Below are 20373 nucleotides of genomic sequence, written 5' to 3'. Positions count from 1 at the left end.
AAGGAAAGAGTAGCCTACTTAGATATTCTGTAAACTTCTAATCTTGGGAAACATTCCTATCGACTGTCCTCTGTTCTCTGCTTAAATCTGAGGGCTTTCTCTCACCATCCCATTTTAAGCATCCCTGTTTATAGTTTCATGTTATCTTTTCCATCTCATAGTTGCCATGTTTTTAATTTGAAAAGAAGGTGTCTGTTTCATCTCTGATCATTTGCGTAAGTGTTAGCATCGCAGCAGCAAAAACATGTCTGCTTTTTCCCTTACTGTGAGTCTAGAAGTAGCACAGTGGCCACTTAATAAATATAAGAAATGAATGAGGAACCACTGCTATTTCTTGAGACATAACTATGCAAATGCCTTGAATTACAACACAAAAGTTTGGGTAAACACAGGCACAAGAGGGACTTCATGGAAGAACATGAAGAAGCTCCTAGAACCATAGTGATGTGAGACAGCACAGCATTTGAAGACCTGTAGAATTTGGCTGGGTGTGGTAAAGCACACCTGTAATCCAAGAGTTTGGGAGACTGAGACAGGAGGATTGCTGTGAGTGCAAGGCCAACCAGAACCAATAGTGAGACCCTGTTTCAAACAGAACAAAACAATACAGCACAGCACAATACAACACAACCCGAAACAAAACAAAATAGAATGTGGACACCAACAGATCATCCTCAAAGGGCACTGCTGTCAGACGAACCACCATTTTCAGTCGTCCAGTGAACAAGATCAAAATTCCAAAAAAACCAAAAAAGCTTTCTTCTTGAGAAATTCAATGAACCAAAGAGAAATTCACCCTCTCTCTATGCCCTGCTCTGCTTCCTTTTACTTTTGTATATTCACTAGCAGCCTTAACACTCCTCCTGCTTTGCAGCCCTTCTTTTAGATTTGAGTTTATTGTCTGTTGTAACTTCCTCTCAGCCAAAAGGACTTCCTTGAGTTTCTCTTTCTGGTTAGGTTTGTCAATAATTAATTATTTCACCTTTGTTTATCTAGGAGTGCATTATTTTAATCTCATTTTTATCAAAGTTCCACGGGGCACATAACTCTTAATTGGGTCGTTCCCCCCAAGTTACTACTGTATATCATCTCCTGCCTTCCAATTCTCAACTGTTTCTGAGGATGAGTGAATCTTTAATCATGTTCTCTGGCATTTCTATTTTGCTTTCAATGCTTTTATGTCTTTGTCTTTGAGTATTTTCACTATATTCTGTCTGGGTACAGATCCCTAGGATTATTATTTTTGAGGCTCATTAAGCTTTTAATGTCTGGAGATTAATGCTTTTCATTAATTTGGGGAAATTTTCTGCCATTATTTTTTCTGTTTTCCTGTTGTTTTACCTCTCTTTTCCTCACAGGACTGCAGTTACCTGTATTCTATGTTTGGTGTTATCCCTTAGTTCTCTGAGGCACTGCTTATTTTTTCTTCCACCTTTTTCCTCTTTCTTCTTTACACTGCGTAATTTCAATTGTTCTCTTTTGTGTTTACTTCTCTTTTTCCCTCCACCTTAAATCTGCTGCTGAATCCACCTAGCATGTTTCTCATGCATATTAGTGCAGTTTTCAAGAACTGGAATTTCTCTTAAAATAATTATTTCTCTATTGAGAGTTACTCTTTGTTAAGTCATGGTCCCCACTTTTCCTTAATTTCTTCAGCATAGTTTTCTTTGTTTGTGAGTATATTATAATAGCTGTTTCGAAGTCCGTGCTTCTGAATATGATATAGAGTCCACCCGGAAGCAACTTCTATTCCCCTGGTTTTCAGAGGAGTCATACTCCAGAGAGTTGGAAGCCACGTGGCAGAATCAATGGCTGCAGGCAGTTGCTTTCTTCTTGGCAGAGAGAAGCCGGGACAAGAACACAATACAGTACTCCTTCCGGGTTCCCCTCCATCCCTAATTCCCCCTCAGTGTCAATGCGTTTTCCTATTTCCTTACGTGTCTTATATTTTTGGGCTGAGAATGGACAGTTTTGCTAGTGCATAATAGTAAATTTAGATTTTTTAGAGTGCTGTTGTTTTTCATTTCTTTTTGTTGTAGTAACTCGCTTGGACCTCTACTGAAGAACTTACCAGTTTTTAATTTTAATTTAACTTTTAGCCTGACTTTCTAAAGTTTCCCCCTGTATCTGTCTAGCCTGGTTGTTAACCATGGATCTGGGCAGTGTTACACTCAGAACCCCTGGCCACTGGTCTCTGGGTGGGCAGTGGTTATACTCAGTACCCTTGGAATTGGTTTGTGTGGACAGTGTTTGTACTCAGTACCCTGGGACTTCGTCTGTGTGGACAGTGGTTGTAGTCAGTACCCCTGACAGTTGCTCTGTGGGTGGGTTGCAGGCTACATTTGGAAGTTGCTGCTGATTCTCAAGTTTGCTTTGGGTTTTACTTTGTGCTGGGCTCTCGCTGCTATCCCCCATGGAGGCGCATAGATTCTGAGTCAGCCAGGGATGCTTCAAGCACTTGCCCCTATGTGCTTCTCTCACTTCCGTGGCTCCCATTTAGAGTTCTGATAGACTCACCCCTGGCCCCAGCTGAACTGCAAGTCTGGGTTCCCAAAACCCGAGGGTTTCTTCATCCGTTTCCTCCTACACTGACCATCCCTCCAGCAGCAAAGCTTATGATTTTTGCGAGAACTTTCTCAATGATAAAACTGTAAAGTGGGCACAGTGGCTCACACCTGCATTCCCCACGCTTTATGGGATTGCAAGTTTGAGTCTGTCTGGGCCATTTAGCATGATTCTGTTTCAAAAACCAAACCAAATAAACAGGCAAAAAAAAAAAAAAAAAAAAAAAAACGAGAAACCTCTATAGATTTTTATTAATTGAGGTTGGGGAATAAGAACATCTGCTGCGTATTTCTCAGCTTTCCCTTTCCAGGGGCAAAAACACCAAAGCCTGCAATTTAAAGGAGGAGAAATTCATTTTGGCTCACGGTTTCCAGAGGAGTCATGCCCCAGAGAGTTGGAAGCCGCGTGGCAGGAGCGATGGCTGCAGGCAGTTGCTTTCTTCTTGGCAGAGAGAAGCCGGGACAAGAACACAATACAGTACTCCTTCCAGGTCCCCCTCCATCCCTAATTACTCAATATATATTTTAGAAAAGTCATGAAATAACTGCCGTGAACTCCTCAAATAAGAAGAAAATAAGATAAACAAAGAATTAATTGTAGAATCCATAGGAACTGTCAAGTCCACCTTGGCAAATATTAGAAAATTTTTGAATAGTTTTCAGGACTATTGCTGCTGAAGAATGATTCTGGAAGTCTCTCCGTCAGCGGGGTGAACTCTTGGTTTTGACTTTCAAGTTACAATTCATAGCTTTGTTTGTAACTGTGTGTTTTTCTCAATCAGTTTACTCACAGGATTTGTGGGGATCCAAAGTCATCTTTTAATTTTGTACTATCTCTTTTCCCTTTTGAGCCAGATGGTAGTGTTTCTGCTCATTTATTCTTTAAAAAAAATTTTATAGATCTTCTGTGAATCTCATGGAAGTTTGTATCATAAATCAGTAACCAATAAAACTACCTTGAGATTAGTTTTTTCTACTTTAAGCTTCTATAAGACTGCCAGGGCAGCAGTCCTTACATGTCTTAGAATCCCTATTGCTTAACTCAATAGGTCTTGGGTCCAAAATATACCTTTCTGAGGCACTAATGAATTTCATGGTATTATTCTGCTTCATCTTTTAATTTTTTTTACTCTTACTGAGATTTAATTCTATGATTCAAAAAGCCATTTTCTTAATTTGAACATTGTTTGCCCTACCGCAAAACCATGAAGTACTACAGGCTTCTAATCTAGCAATTATGTCTCTCACATTTTACGCCCAGTAACATAAAGAAACTCAATAGAAATTCTCAACAATCTATCTTGAAATATCTTGGCTAGATCTCTTCCTTCATTGGATGCATTTTCTGTTTTGTACTTGGGAGTAGACATGAGCATCACTAAACTATCTGCTACTAAGTACTGTGAACCCTTATCTTGTACTTTCCAGTAAAACTTTCCTTGCTATTCTTTAAGCCTCACTGACACTTCCTCAAAGCCATCACCTGTCCACAAACTCTTTCTTCAAGGCACTTCACCTTTCACTGATGCCCAAGTACAAAATTAGTACTAGTATCTAGTGCTGTGCAAATTGTTCCAAAACATGAGAGTTTAATAATTGAAACATTGTTTGTGCCATGAAAGGATTATAACATTTCAAAACCTGGATCCTTTTAATCAAGGAATTCTTATTGCTGGGAAATGTGCTAACATTGTTGCATTTCTTGGACAACATGCATACAGAGATCCACATTGGAGCCCTATGCCAGTGGTATTCTGCCACTGCTAAATTTAAATTACTTGGGAGATGGCTAGATTAATCTTAGTCATAGAAATCTGTGAATTATAATGCACTGTTTCTAGGTCTATTTTGTCCAGTTGTATTCATCAGAAGTAAGTCAGAGAAAGGGGCAGGTTATATTTTCCATCAAAAAGAGAACTGAGGGGGAAATGAGAAAGTATTTAAAATTGCAATTCATGACTTCAGATGGACTTTCTCAAAAATAAGTCAGTTGCAACATGGATATTAAATGAATTCTTGATTGAGCACTATTTGCATTTACTGGGTATCTGAAAACAAAGTCATAGAAACCATTTTATATATTTTGTTATTTGCTGAAAGAAATTACAGGAATTCCATATAAATTCTGTAGTTTTGCATTTGGAGGGGATGGATGAGGGCAAGGATGGGATAGCAGGGAAAAGGGCCTCTAAGAAATTGTTTGAGATTTTTTAGTAATATAAGTGATGTGCAACTAATCTAATTTAATTAAATTTAGAATCATAACAGATTCTTTGAAGGGTTGGTGAAATGCTTTTCTTTTGTATATCTCCTGACTGCTGAAATACAGTACATTAAGCTGAAAGAGAACAATAGATAGATTCAACTAATCTCATCTGCAGCCCCATCTGATCGAATGAGAAGATTTTAATTAAAGCTGGACTTCGTTCAGCAAGAGGAACTATTGTAACAAACCGTAATTAAGTTGATTTTTCATAGTGCGTAGGTCATGCATTCATTTTTTATTGTATTTAGTTCCTCTAGTGCTATATTTTTACCTTTAATATTTCTGTTTCCCTATTCATAACAAACTATGAATTTTCTATTTCCCATCACAGGTATTGTTCACTGGCCTCAGTGATGATCTTTCTAGTGATATGCCATCCTTAGAAACTTTTGAGATTTTTTCTTCCCTAGTAATTCTCATTTTTAATCATATCAGTAGATAAGAAGCCATGTCTTGCAAAAAAGTCCTGTTGTAAAATTATACACATAGATGTAACACAAATATTCATGCATCACATTTTCTTTTTCTTTTATCAAAATTAAACATAATTAACTATGAATATAGCCTACTAAGCTTATTGACTTCAGAATATATAGTTAGAGAAAGCTGAAAACCCAAAAACTCATCAGATATGTTGCAGATGGAGTTGTTTCAAGGTCTGAAGTGTAAATGTAAATAAAAGTGTTTGTACACATTTGCGGAATGCATTTGTACCTCCACTGTCCTGGCACATTCTAGTGGAATAAACAGTAAAATTGGAACAAATAATGCTGACTACCCATTAAAGCAATTTTGTCTAAAACACATACATATGAAATAACATCTCCTAGTAATAGGGAGGACAGCGCTCTCCAGAATTACTGATGAGGTATGGAGTTGGTCCTACGTGATCTCACAAGAGAAATTGTTGGTTGTTTGACATTTTTCTTCTATCCCAGAGTTCTTATAATACACTATTGATAACTGATTTCAAGAACTCTGGGTTTTTAATTATGGAAATTAAGTTTGGAGTTTATAAAATAATATTCCTAAAAATATCTAATAACCTCAGTGAATATAAACACTGTATGTCATAAATGTGAGATATGGGTAATAATATCAATAAGAATGAAAATGGGTAAAGTAGATTTAGAAGAAAGAAGGAAGAGGAAGTGTAATAAAAAAGAATCAAGCTGTATTATGTGTATGTACCTACCCCCCAAGATGACTGTGAGCACTATGCACAGCGAACATGTTCTAATAAAAAAGAAAATTAATAGGAAGACAATATGTATGCATCTATTTCATAGTTTTAAGAAAAGAATACTGTAATTGACTTGAAAATTTCCTATATAGGTTAACAAATCTGAATCTTTCTCACCTAAAACTCTCTGAAAATTTGTATTTGTAATTCTTTTTCAGTTTTACTATTTATTCCTATTCCCATATATAGTAAAATTATATTGACTTTTTCTGTTATTTTGTATTATAACTTAATCATGATCTCTACATTTGTTTAAAAATGTTTTCTTTTACTGCTCCATTTTACACTTTTAAGATTTATCCATATTTTTTCCCGTGGTAATAATTTATAATTTACTATTTTCTGCTACTACAAATAGTTTCACTACATTTATAGATTTTTAAATAGTGGTCCAGGGATATGTGTACCAAGGATATCCACTTAGGAGAGAATTACTATACCACAGAGTGTGTATGATTTTATAACATTTTTTTTGTTTGTTTGTTTTGTTTTTTGTTTTTTTTGGTTTTTCTCCGGTACCAGGAACCGAACTCATGACCTTGCGCTTGCCAGGCAGGCGCTCTTTGCCGCTGAGCTAAATCCCCAGCCCCGATTTTATAACATTATACAAAGTTGTTTTTCAAAGTGATTGCACATTTAAAATTTTGCCAATCTATGAGTATGAGATATTATTTCATTGGAAATTCAATTTGTTTTTCCCTGATTTTTAATCAAATTGAATTATAGTTTCATAGATTTATTGACTATTCAGATTTCTTCTGCAGAGTGCCTGTTGTAGTCCATTTGGACTGCTCTAATAAATTACCATAAATTGGGCAGATTATGAATAAACTCAAAGCCATTTGTCATAGTTTTGGGGGCTGTGATGATCAAGATTGACATGCTGCTGGGGATATAGCTCAGCGGCATAAGCGTTTGCCTGGCAAACCTGAAGTCATAAGTTCGATTTCTGGTACCAAGAAAAAAAAATTAAAAAAAAAAAAAAAACGATCAGCATGCTAACAGATTTGGTCTCTTGAGGGCTGACTTCCAGCTCACAGAACAGGGCCTTCTCGCTGTGTCTTCACACGGAGAGGAGCTAAGGCGTTATGAGACCTCATGTAATCCCATTCATGACACAGAGCTCTAATCACCTCCCACAGACTTACACCACTGATGGTTACATTTCATCCTATTAATTTTATGAATATATAGACATTTAGACTTACCAGTCTCTCTGTGTCTTAGTTACTTTTCTCATTGCTGAGAGAAAATAACCAACACCCAAAGTTAAAGGAGGAAAAGTTTATTTAATTCACAGGAAAAGTTTGCAGGAAATGTTTTTTAAATTCGTAGAGTGCAGAGGTTTCCTAGTCAGCTGGCTCCAAGGCAGGGTGGCTTGGCAGAGAGGCATCACAGAGGAGAAATAGTTCACGGCAAACAGAAGGCAGCAAAAGCAAGCAAGGGAGAAGACAAGCCTCTTTGTGTCCCTGATACCGTATCCAGGCTACCGGGATTAGGGTGGTGCTGAAGCAATCAGTGGACTGATTTAGTAATCACCCACCCTCAATCCCAGTGCCACACACTCCAGATTCAGCCAGTTCTGAAAAAACCCGCGTGTGACTGCACGAGGCTTTGAGGGGACACCTGGACTGAAACTGTAACACTCTGCAAGTCCATTTTCTTTGTGCTTGTCTTATCCTTTTCCCCAATGATTTTAAGAAATAGATACTATTGTGTACATGTTTTTGTCACGTAATGCATTTCAACAATGCTCTTCTACTTTATGCTTTGAATTCAAATCCTTCTTATGGCAAATTCACAACAAAAAGCTTTTACTTTATTTACTTAAAATTATCTATACTTTTTATGAATGAACATCATGTCTTGTCTAAGAAATCCGTCTCTATGCAAAAGTCCAAGGATTTACTTTGTATTGCTTTCTCACAACTTATTTGTACTTCTCCCATTTAGGACTTTAATTATGATGTGGGGTGAAGGAACACCCATGTTTTTTCCTTTCGGTGGATTTGACCCGGTTATACTAACTGACTGCTGCCACGTTGTACTGATTTGCATGACAATTGTGTCATAAGTAAGTTTATACAATTGTTAGATGATTTCTCATGCTTTATTTTGTTATTTTAATAACTTTCTGTTCCTAAGGAGTATTACAATATCTTAATCACTCTAAGTTAATGGTAAGTCAATATTTACAATGGCAAATTCCCCAGCAAAAAGTCCAAAGCATGCAAGTTTTGACTCCACAGAAAGGTTCACACCCTATTCAGCCTTCTGTTGTGCATTGTCCCAATCCCCCTTATCTCTTCTGATATCTTTGTTGCCCCCTTTTCTTTTTCCTCTCATTTTAAAGCTCAAATTTCATACCTAATTGGTTCTTTATGTTTTCTAAATTCTCCTTTATAGTTTTAATCTTGTTATTCATGTACTATCAATCCTATCTCATGATCACTATTCCAACTCGGTAATCTTTTTTAAAAGATCACTATTAGATATTATCAAACCCAGAGGGAGCTACAAAGACATATGCGCCACAACCATATTTATTTTCTCTCCCCTAGAGGTCAGCATATCTCACATGCAATATCTTTTTATTTGGAAATGACAGTCTAGAAGATTGAGTTTCTAGACTGGGTCAAATGATCACTATTCCAACTCGGTAATCTTCTTGTAAACCTATTGACTGTAAAAATTGTAACATGTAAATTTTAGTTGTAGAAGTTTTATTTACTCATTTCTTGAGGGCTGGGGATATAGCTCAGTGGCATAAGCACTTGCTTGGCAAGCGCAAGGTCCTGAGGTCGATTCTTGGTACCCCCTCCCCCCCAAATACTCATTTTTTAGTGCAGGAAGTCATGTTTTAATTTGCATCATCAATTTTCACACCTCTGTTTCTTTTGTTATTCATTTTGACCTTTGCAGTATCAGGAGCTCTTTTTCAGTATAGTTTAGCTATGTGTTGCCTTTCATTCATGGTGTTTGTTTGACTGTGAAATTGTAAGTTCCAAAGTTTATCTATAAAAATCTTTGGAGTTGTAGAAGGAAGAAGGATTCTTTCAGAGAGTGAGTGTGCTTATTTTAGAAACCTAGTTTACCACCTTAGTTTATTAAAATAAATTCTTTACTTAAAGTTTTTGGACCATCCTTGTAGTATACATTCTCATTTCTAAGCCATTTTGAATAAATGACTTTGATTTAGGATTTCCTGAGGAAGATTTTTTCAGATTCTGTTCAATAATAAAATAAAGAAAAGCAACTGCTTGAACTATTCCCTAGGAAGATTTAACAGCTTCTTAAAGTCTATGTTGAGGCAGTGTCTTCTGTAGACTCCCTCACGTAGATAGCCCCCTGCCTTTGTTTACCATCTATACTGCCTCCATTGGCCTTAAAAATCAAAATGCATGATCATCTGGTTCAAATGGCCTCAAGACAAAAGCCTAATAAAGTAGTCTTCAACTTGTTTTGGTTTATTCCTTTACTTAGCTTTTGGTCTGAGTCTACTTAACATTCTTGGAAGTTTATCAATACATTTAAGCAAATTTATAGTTGATGAACAGGTTTGATTGTTTTCAGTCAAAGAACCAGTCAGTATATGTTATTTGCTTTGTATATTTATATACATAATAATAATTATTATTTGAAGTTCTCATAATAAAAAGAAACATTTGGAGTGAAGGGGGTCTTCTTTTAAAACATGTCTATGTAGATTTGGAAATCTTCTTGTGTAGGAAGTATTCCTCATTTCAACTTCCATTTTTTATTAGTATGTGTGTGCAGTTTGTAATGATTGCATTCACTATGGAGAGCTGGTACGTGCACAAAACACATTTTAATTATTTTTTCACCCTCTTCCTGTTTGCAAAAGAGCTATCTCCCTATTTCTTATTACCTATATTTCATTTTTTCACTGTTTCTTAGAAAAGGTATAATTATAAGTGCCTGGAAATACACTAATTGACATATAGTAATTTCTTTTGTTATTTTAAAAAATCTGTTTTAGTATTTAATTTTAGATGTGATGCTGGTATTATTAAAAAGTGACAATTGTTTCTCTAAAAGTAAAAACTCTTCCCTTATACTAATTCCCATGGAACTGTTTTGTTTGAAATAGAAAGACTAGGGGAATAATGTTTTATTTTTTCTTATCACAGGGTAATGCAAAAAAAATGGAAACTCAATCTTCTAGACTGTCATTTCCAAATAAAAAGATATTGCATGTGAGATATGCTGACCTCTAGGGGAGAGAAAATAAATATGGCTGTGGCGCATATGTCTTTGTAGCTCCCTCTGGGTTTGATAATATCTAAGTTTTGATCAAGAAGATATTACCAAAACCCATGAAGCAGAATTCTGATGGATGCTTTCATGGTGGGCAGTATGCTTTTGGACTTTCTTCAGAGCTCAGGAGCCATGCTATAAGTTAGTTTCTACTCATCTGCTGGAGTGAGGGGCCAAGTGGAGGCCCTAGAGACCTGGCAGTCAAAGAGTGCCTGCAACCACAAAAAGTAACTGAGCCCCAGTCACCAGTCAGTGCCCTAGTATGGGGGAGAGCGTTTTCAAAGTTTTGGCTCAGGTACGCACCTGACAGCTCCAGAGTGGATCAGTAGACGTGCACAGAACAGAAGAGCCCTATCAGCTCTCAGGTTGGTGATGCATAGCACGTCGTTGTTTTATAAGTTAGGTTTTTGTTTTGTTCTTATTTTGGGCACCAGGAATCAAACTCAGGACCTTGCGCTTGCTAGGCAGGTGCTCCTACCGCTGAGCTACATCCCCGGCCCAGTACACTGTTGTTTTAAGCCACTACATTGTGAACAGTTTGTTATAAGTAAGGGATGAACAGCAGCCATGTCAGGCTGGGTACTAGGAAAGTTTCCTTTTCCACAGTGGAAATGCAAAATATGCATTTATTTCACTCCAAAGTATGTCTTTAATTCTCAAAGTGGTTAGCAATCTCTTTTAAAGTACAAACTGCAGACCTTTCCCACACCATTCCCCCTTTTTCACCAAAATATCTTTTTTTTTTGATAGAGAAATCATCTGGCAAGGCTCAAATAATTCTTTCCATTATTAATTTTATCTATGTTGGGTGAAGCGTTATGCAAATGTTTGCCTTAACTGCTAAAAGCTGTCATTAAAGTATTTCTATTCAATGCTGATGAATAATGCCAGACTGTCTCTTGCTCCTTGATGAAAATTTGACCTTACTTGCTCTTAAAATATTTTCTGTTCTTAAAGCTCTAATTCTGTTGAATAATTTCTCAAATGCTTGTGGAGTCATACTGTGTAATATTGGCCATATTTCACAGTGTGCAACATTATATTGCATGTACATTTTATTATTGAGTGCTTTTATTTTATAGTCTTGCTAGTACCGTGGTATAATTAAATTGTAAACTCATGTGGTGGAAAGGTCAGATAATTTAATATACAAAAGCAAACGTGTATACTTAGGGTTTTACTCATATAGCACTGAAATCCACATAAAGGATGAAGAAATCATGTGAGTTACTGTAGAAATTTTTAGTACTAGGAGCAAGGTTTGTAGCATGCTGCTATTCAGAAGAAATATTACATTAATAGTTTTAAAATACACTTCTCTTTTCTTGGAATACTCATGGTAGTAAAAGATACCAGTTAAATATTTTCAACATAAGCATGCATGATCGGTGGCTGCTATTTTCTTCTCTCTCAGTTCTTCTGTTAATCCACATTGTTTTTGCTTTGTGTTTTCTTTTATACCAGAAATACACTACAACTTTCTTCCCAATAACCAGAAATTTGGAAGATTGTGGCTGATCGATTCTTTCAATTTCATTATTTAAATGGACACAATAATTTCAAACTATATACCTCAAAATGTATTTCCTTAAAGTTCACCATGATTGTTTGCATTAAATATACTTACTTCATCTCGGGCTAGTACTTAAGGATTTCAGAGAACTCAAGGCCTACTCAGTTTTGGCAGTACTGTTAGATAGGCTGTCAGGATAGGAACATGAAAAGGTTTGTGCTAAAAAGTGTTTCAGCTGTTTTTGGAGAATATTCTGAATTAAATTTAAAAGGAAAGATAAACTGGAATGGGGGAAAGGGAAAAGAAGGAAGGCAAAAGAAAAATAGACAGATAAGTACATGCATATATATGTATATATGCATCATATATATGTACACACAAGAGAGTTAAGATAGTTATACTACTAATGGCTATTAGCTCATTGAAAGGAGAGGCTTATGTCTACACTGTTTGATTAATTTTTCATGCCTATATCTTGTAATGCAAGCAACTACTTTGAAGATAACAATACTCATTGTACTAACCATTGTTACTGTCCTGCAATCTCGTTTTGAAATCTTATACCATCGTTTTTATTATTTTTCTTTTTTAAAAATAAGAAATAAATGGGCCACATGTTGGGATGATAACATAATCATGTCATTCTACCAGATTATCTTTCACAGTTTAGAAGTGTGTACATAGTTTATTTATCCACTCATTTAGAACATGAGAAAGATCTTAGCATATGTTAGTATATTAAAGCTCCAGTCTTTTGCGTGACAATTTATATCTTCTATCTTAGGTCTTCCAAATTAGGGAGTCACTCGCAAGGTGTCCTGATATGAATCTGAGAAGTCTGCTCAAAACTCTCATGTGGTTTATAAACTTTTAAAGATTTTCTTTCATTCAAAGAATATATCAGACTTTCCATATAGAATAGTCTTACTTCAATCATTTCCAGATTAACAAATATTAGAAAGCCAAATAATTAAATTTAACATATATAAGTAAAGCAAAGATTCATAATTACGTATCTTTGAAGCTGTTATAATTATCATTGTTTAGAGGGGGCTGGGGATTTAGCTCAGCGGCAAAAGCGCCTGCCTGGCAAGCGCAAGGTTGTGAGTTCGGTTCCCGGTACCAGAGAAAAAACCAGAAAAAAAACAAAAACAAAAACAAAAACAATTATCATTGTTTAGAGACTATTGAGGAAATTGCAGAAGGGACTTTAAATTAGAAAGTATATCAATATACATTTTCACAATATTTTTCTTCTTTTAGCATGAGGTAGGGCTTAGGAACACATTATTTTTTATTTTATGGAAAAGTAAAACAAAACTTCAAAATAAAATATTGAGAATAACAATAGTTAATACACTGTGTATCATTAGTTTAAAAATAGCTACTCAGAGCACAAAATATAGATAATAATGATTTTCTCTTACAAAGAAGAAACAAACAGGTATTAGCACAAAACATTCTTTTCATTGAATAAGAGAAACTAGTAGGACAAATGAAACAAACTGGCATACATACTAAAATACTTTTGAAACAAATGAGTGGATAATTTAGGGAATTATTTGAAATTCTCCCTACTAGCCATTTATCTATATTCTATTTTGGTTTATCTCTATCTATCTGTATCTCTGCCTCTATCTCTATGTGTGTCTGTATCTGTATCTATCTCTATCCTCTCTCTCTAGATCTATATCTTTTTATATGTAGATCTATATTTGTCTGTATCTAGGTATAATTTCTTTAAGAAAACCATGATATTTCAATTTGTGTGTCTGACTTGTTTTGCTTGACAGTGACTTATTAGTGACATTATTAAATAACTTACCTACGAATGCCTCAAATTTATCTTTCTTTATGGTGGAGTAATGCTCCACTGTGTATAAATACCACATTTTCCTTACCATTCATGTATGTTGTGTCCAAGATCTAGACATCATAAATTGTGCGGCTATAGACACTAGTACACATGTATGCCTATAATAAAATAATTTTATGTCTTTTGGGAAGATACCTAGAAGGGGAGTATCTGGGTAGAATGGAATTTCTATTTTTAGCTTTTTGAAGAATCTCCACACTGATTTCTATAGTGGTTGTACTAATCTACACTTCCACCAACAATGTAAAAGAGTTCTTTTTTCCTCACATCCTTGCCATCATTTGTTATTAGATGTTTTGATTATAGCAATTCTTTCAGGGGTAAAATTGCATCTCAGTATAGTTACAATTTGCATTTCTTTAATCTCTATGTATATTTAACATTTTAAACATATTTATTGGCCATTTTTACTTCTTCTAAGAAGTGTTTATCATTTGAATTACCCATTGTTTGATTGAAGCTTTTATATGGAGATCTATATTTGTCTATATCAGAATATAATTTCTTTAAGAAAAACCATGATGTTTTGATTGAAGTATAATTTTTTTCTTTCTTCCCTTTGAACCAGTAGCAAATGACTATGGCCTTCTGAGTCCTTTATTTATATTCTAGATGTTAGTATATTCTATATTCTATTTATTTATTTATTTTTGTTTTTTTTTTCCAGTACTCATGACCTTTGCCAGGCAGGCGCTGTGCCACTGAGCTAAATCCCCAGCCCCTATTCTATATTCTAGATGTTAGTCCTCTGCCCATGGAACAGCTGGCAAATGTTTTTTCCAATTCTGAATGTCGTCTCTACAATCCACTGGTTGTTCCCTTTGCTGTGCAGAAGCTTTTTAATTTGATATGATACTATTTGTTGATTCTCAGTATTATTTCTTGTGCTGCTGAGGTTCTGTTTGAAACGTCCATGCCTACTATGTCTTCAAGAGTTATGTGTATCTTATCTCTGCTGTAACATTTAGATCGTCAAGCTATTTTGATTTTTAGTTTAGTTAGTGGTGAAATATATGGGTCTAGATGTCCATTTATTTCAGAATACCATCTTCCACAGGTGGACAGTCTTCTGCATGTGGACATCCAGTTATCCCAGGCTCATTTATTAGACAGTCTATCTGTCCTCCAGTGTATGTTTTTGGTCCCTTCGTCAAAGGTCAAATAGCTTTATGTACCTGGAGTTGTTTTTGATTCTTCTGTTTTGTTCCATTGATCCATATGCCTGTTTCTGAGCCAGTACCATGCTGATTTAATCACTGTGCCTTTTTTATTTTAAAGAGAATGAACAATATTAGAAACAACATAGAATTTCACTAAACAAGATGATAGGAGCTCAACAGTGGTTGTTACATTGCATATGGTTGTCTTCAAGTTAGTTGTTCAGATGACCAGATATAAGCATGCAAAATTGGTGAAAAAATTAAAACGAAGAAAAAAAATTAAACATTGACTGTTCCTTTCAATAGATCAGTAGAAATCAGCAGTACAATTATCCCAGCTATCCTTTGTATAGACAAATATATATTTTTCCCCTCCTTCTTTCTTTCTTTTCTCCTTTTTATCATCCCAGTTGTTCCTTCCCTTTGAACCAATAACAAATCACTGTGGCTTTATGGTACTACTTCAAGTCTGGATTGTGATGGCTCCCGCTTTGCTGTTGTTTACCAGGATTGCATTTGCAATTCTGGGTCTCTTCTTACTCCATATGAAGTTTTGGATTACTGTCTCTAGATCTCTGGGAAATGCAGTTGGTGTTCTGACTGGCACCTCTGTATCAGTTTTGGAATTGTAGTCATTTTCATTACACATTATTGGTTCTCTCTACCCAGGAACAGGGGCGGTCTTCCCATTTTCTGATATCCTTCTCACTTGCCTTTTTCAAAGCGATGCAATTTTCATTGTAGATGTCTTCTACTTCCTTGATTAGGTTAATTTCTAAGCACTAAATTTTTTGATGCTATTGTGAATGTTACTGTTGCCCTAATTTCCTTTTCAATGAGGTTATTATTAGTGTATAGGAACCCTACTGATTTTTGTGTGTTTATTTTGTATTCTGTTACATTTCTGAATTTGGCTATTAATTCTAGGAGTGTTTTGGAGGAGTTTTTGGGTCTTGTAAGTGAAGGATCACATCACTGTAAATAATAATATCTTGACTTTGTCCTTTTCTATATATACCCCTTTTATTTCTTTCTCTTGCTGGATTGGCTAATATTTTGAGAACTATGCTGAATGGGAATGATGGTAATGGACATCCTTGTTTTATTTCTGATTTTAGAGAAACAGCTTTCAGTTTTTACCCATTTAATATGATGTTGGGTATAAATAGCTTTTATGAGGTTGGTCATAAATAGCTTTTATTAGATCGAGATAAGGTCCTTCCACCTTAAACATGGTCTTTTTAAATGATATGTTTCACTGAAATATGATCTAATGAAAAATTTTATGGCTTAAAGGAAGTCTAAAAAGAGGTTTTTTTGTTTTGAAAATGAAAAAAAGATTGTTTTAATTTCAAGTTTGTTTCTTAGCATATATTCACCTCTAATATTAATGAGAGTTTATTTGCATTCTTTATTCTGCTAAAGATCCGTCCATCCTCTCCCCCTTTGTCTGAGGTGTGGCCTTCTCGGGTTCTCCTCAATACAATAAAATTGATTCCTACACTGCTACCCTCCCAGATACCTCGCCCTTCCCTCCAGCCTGGAGAACTCACTTGTACTCACTTGCTCAATGTGAACTCTTGTGGATTTTAAACCACATAAGGACAGAGATGGTTGCTCTGCTCACCAGTGAGTATCACAATGACTAGTAGGATGTGTGGCTCATAGTAAATTTTGATAAATATTTGTGGAATAGATGGATTAAGTGAGGACACTCTAACTAAGATAAACTTAGCACAGATATTTTGCTTTCTGATTTCTGTCCGTTTTGGTTCTTCTGGAGACCCTGAGACTTTGGGATGGACTTTGCTGGCTTTACTTAACCCCAGAAGGATTGACACAGCTGCTGTATGTTCAACTCTTTGGGGATATTCTATTACTTTAAGATACTGAAAGGCAGGAAAAAGCCTCCCACAAGCTGGATTCATGAAAAGTTGGAAGGAGGGAAAGTAAAAGCAAAAAAACAAAATAAAGCAAAACAAACAAATAAAACAACCCCCCCAAAACACCAAGAAAATTGAAAACAAAAAGTTTTGCTTACATAGTTGGAAACCCCTGAGAAGATAAATCCCGAGCCTTCCCTAGAGTCCAAGGTCTCCCTCCTATAAAGTTAAGGTCATCATTTGATGAGAGATAGTGTGAATCTCACTGCACATATTCATTATCTGTGCAGTTTACTTTAGAGCTATGCTTTTAAATCTGAGGATTAGTTTAATATATAAAACAAATAGGATACAGATAAATGCTAAAGTTTATTCTGAAAATTCAAGCCTATATTATTTTAAAACCATTAAAATATGAAATTTGTAAGAGTATTTTACTCAATATGTTTATCATTCTAAGAAATGACAAACTAGAATTACCCTTGCTCTGATGCATCTTTTTGGACATAAGATCCCTCCAGTTATAATTACTAATGCAAATGTACTTATGATCTGTGAAGCAGGTGGCTCAAAACTAAGCCTTTTTTTTTTTTCCGGTGTAGTATTGTTTATGTCAAGTTCCAAACCACACCTTTTTAAACATTTAATGCAGAAAATATTCTACAAAACACTTTTAATTATTTAAGCAATTATTTTAAATGATAATTTATTTGTAAGATTATTTTTGAGTTCTAAGCCATGCCAGAAGGTATTTTAAAGTTAAAAAATTAATAATTTAATATAAGCCACACTTTTACTTACATGCATTGATAGAAGGAAATTTTGGTAGAAAAAGTATAAAAGGGAGGCTATAAAAATTATAACAGTTACTCTTGAGATAGACAATGTACTTACAATTTTTTATCCACATTTTAGCAATGACCTTTCAAAAATATCTGAATAATCACTAGTGCATGAGTAAAATTCATAGATCATTTAATTTTTAAAAGATCTACTTACAGAAATCTGAAGTGTGGAAACATAATCTGCAAAAACTTGATTAAATATTGTGACACTGAATATCTTTCACTTGAGGAATGTTTGCTTTTGTTATTAATTTTTTTCATAGATATTTGAAATCTCTGTGTCTAAACTGGGTACACAGAGAATGGAAGAAAGTCTCACATTTTGTAATCATTTTACCTATCAAAAATAATGAGAAAAAGATGAATTCATTGACAGAAAACTGGAAGTGTGCAGAATTGACAGAAAATCTTGCCTTATGAAGGGCTCTGTCCCCTATAAAATTGATGACTTAAAATCAAGACCTGTACCTAGCACTAATCCTTTTAAAATTCCTTATACAACACTTAACAATTCAATATCTGATTGGAAGATAGTTATATCTTGTTTCTGTACTACTAAAATATATTAAGCATTTCCCATGATATTTTTATGGAATCATGTGAAAAATATTTCATCCTGTATCTAAGTGCAAAGCGTTTTATTATAGTACAAGTAGAAAGAAAAAAATGCTTTTATGATTTGTCATGAAAATGAAGCATAGTTGGATATGCTCAATTTGACTGCATCTGAAAGTATTAGAGACAAATAAAAGTAGCTGTGATGAAGTTTGTCTTCTGATAATGATCCCGATTCCTTCCGTCCAACATCCACAGAATGTGACTCTAGGAAGGTTCCTATTTAAAAAGACGATGTCACTTTCAGTAGTAGAAATGTGGCTGTGTCACTTTCTCCTTTATCCTTGCTGTGAATGTGGAAGTCTGACAGAAATTTCTTGTAAGTTATCTTTCCACACATCTGAAAATGTTAGTTTATGTACTCTCTGGTGCTTGACTCTAAATTTTTATCTACATATCAAAGCTTGATCCAAAACTGTGTTTGCAACTACAGTTAAAAACCACACAATGTTGTTTTAATTTGCATTTCTCGAATAACTAATGATGTTGAACATTTTCTTATGTATTTATTTGCCATTTGTATTTCCTTATCTGAGAAGTGTGTATTCATCTCAGCTGCCCATTTTTGTATTGGGTCTTTGAATGTTGGGGGGGGGCTGATATTTTTTAATTCTTTTTATGTTCTAGATAGAAGCCCTTTGTCTGAGGGACAGTCAGCTAAAATTTTTCCAAGTTTGTGGGTTTTCTTTTTACACTGCTGGTGTTTTCTTTAGATGTGCAGAAACTTTTCAGTAGGATGAGATCCCAGTTGTTGATTCTTTCAAGTGTTTCACATGCAATTTGGTTTTTGTTCATGAACTCTCTGCCTACCCCTATGTCTTCAAGGTTTTACCTACTTTCTTTTCTAATAGATTTAGTGTTTCTGTTTTAATATTGAGATCTGTGAACCATTTTGACTTGAGTTTGGTGCATGGTGATAGGCTTGGGTCTATTTTCAGTCTTTGGCAGGTAGCGAGCCAATTTTTCCAGCACCATTTATTAAAGAGGCTATTGTTCTTCCAGTGAGTTTGTTTGGCCCGTTTATCAAAGAATAGGTGGCTAAGTGTGTTTTTGGTTGTGGCTGTTTCTTCCAGTCTGTTTCATTGATCCTCAGGTCTGTTTTTTAGCCAGTACCAGGTTGATTTTATTACAGTAGCTTTATAGTATAATTTCAGGTCAGGGATTGTGATTCCACCTGACTTGTCCTTGTTGCCCAGGATTGCTTTTGCTATTCTGGGTCTCTTCTGGTTCCAGATGAATTTAAGGAATGTTTTCTCAAGACCTGTGAGGTATGCTAATTGTAGTTGAACGGGAATTGCATTGAATCTGTACAGCAGTTTTGGAAGTATGGCCATTTTCACCATGTTGGTTCTTCCTATCCATGAGCAAGGAATATTTTTTCATTTACTGAAATCTTCTTCGATCTCTCTTTTCAGAGTACTGTAGTTTTCATTGAAGAGATCTTTGACTTCTTTTATTAGATGGATTCCTAAATATTTCAATTTCTTGGATGTTATTGTGAAAGGTATGGTTTCCTTAATTTCTCTCTCAGTCTGTTTGTTGTTTGTGTATAGGAATGCTATCAATTTCTGGGTGTTGACTTTGTATCCAGCTACACTGCTTAATTTGTGGATTAATTCAAGGAGTCTTCTTGTGGAGTTTTTGGGGTCTTCCATGTAAAGTATCATGTCATCTGCAAATAGTGATAGTTTTACTTCTTCCTTTCCTATCCTTATTCCTTTTATTTCTCTCTCCTGTCTAATTGCTCTGGCTAGTGGTTCCAGAACTATATTGGACAGGAGTGGTGACAGCAAACATCCTTGTCTTGTTCCCGATTTTAAAGTAAAAGCTTTCAGTTTTTGTCCATTGAGAATGATGTTGACTATTGGACTGTCATAGATGGCTTTGATCAGGTTAAGGTAAAGACCATCTATTCCTGTTTTCAGTAGAGTTTTTATCATAAATGCATGTTAGACCTTGTTGAAAGCTTTTTCTGCATCTATTGAGATGATCATGTGGTTTTGGTCTTTGGCTCCATTGATATGGCATATAACATTTATAGATTTGCAAATATTGAACCAACCTTGCATTCCTGGAATGAATCCAACTTGGTCGTGATGCATGATTTTCTTGATAATTTGCTGCATTCTA

Source organism: Chinchilla lanigera, unplaced genomic scaffold (assembly GCF_000276665.1).
Source record: "Chinchilla lanigera isolate Chin_1 unplaced genomic scaffold, ChiLan1.0 scaffold00022, whole genome shotgun sequence".
Taxonomy (NCBI): Eukaryota; Metazoa; Chordata; class Mammalia; order Rodentia; family Chinchillidae; genus Chinchilla; species Chinchilla lanigera.
This window is presented reverse-complemented; position numbering follows the sequence as displayed.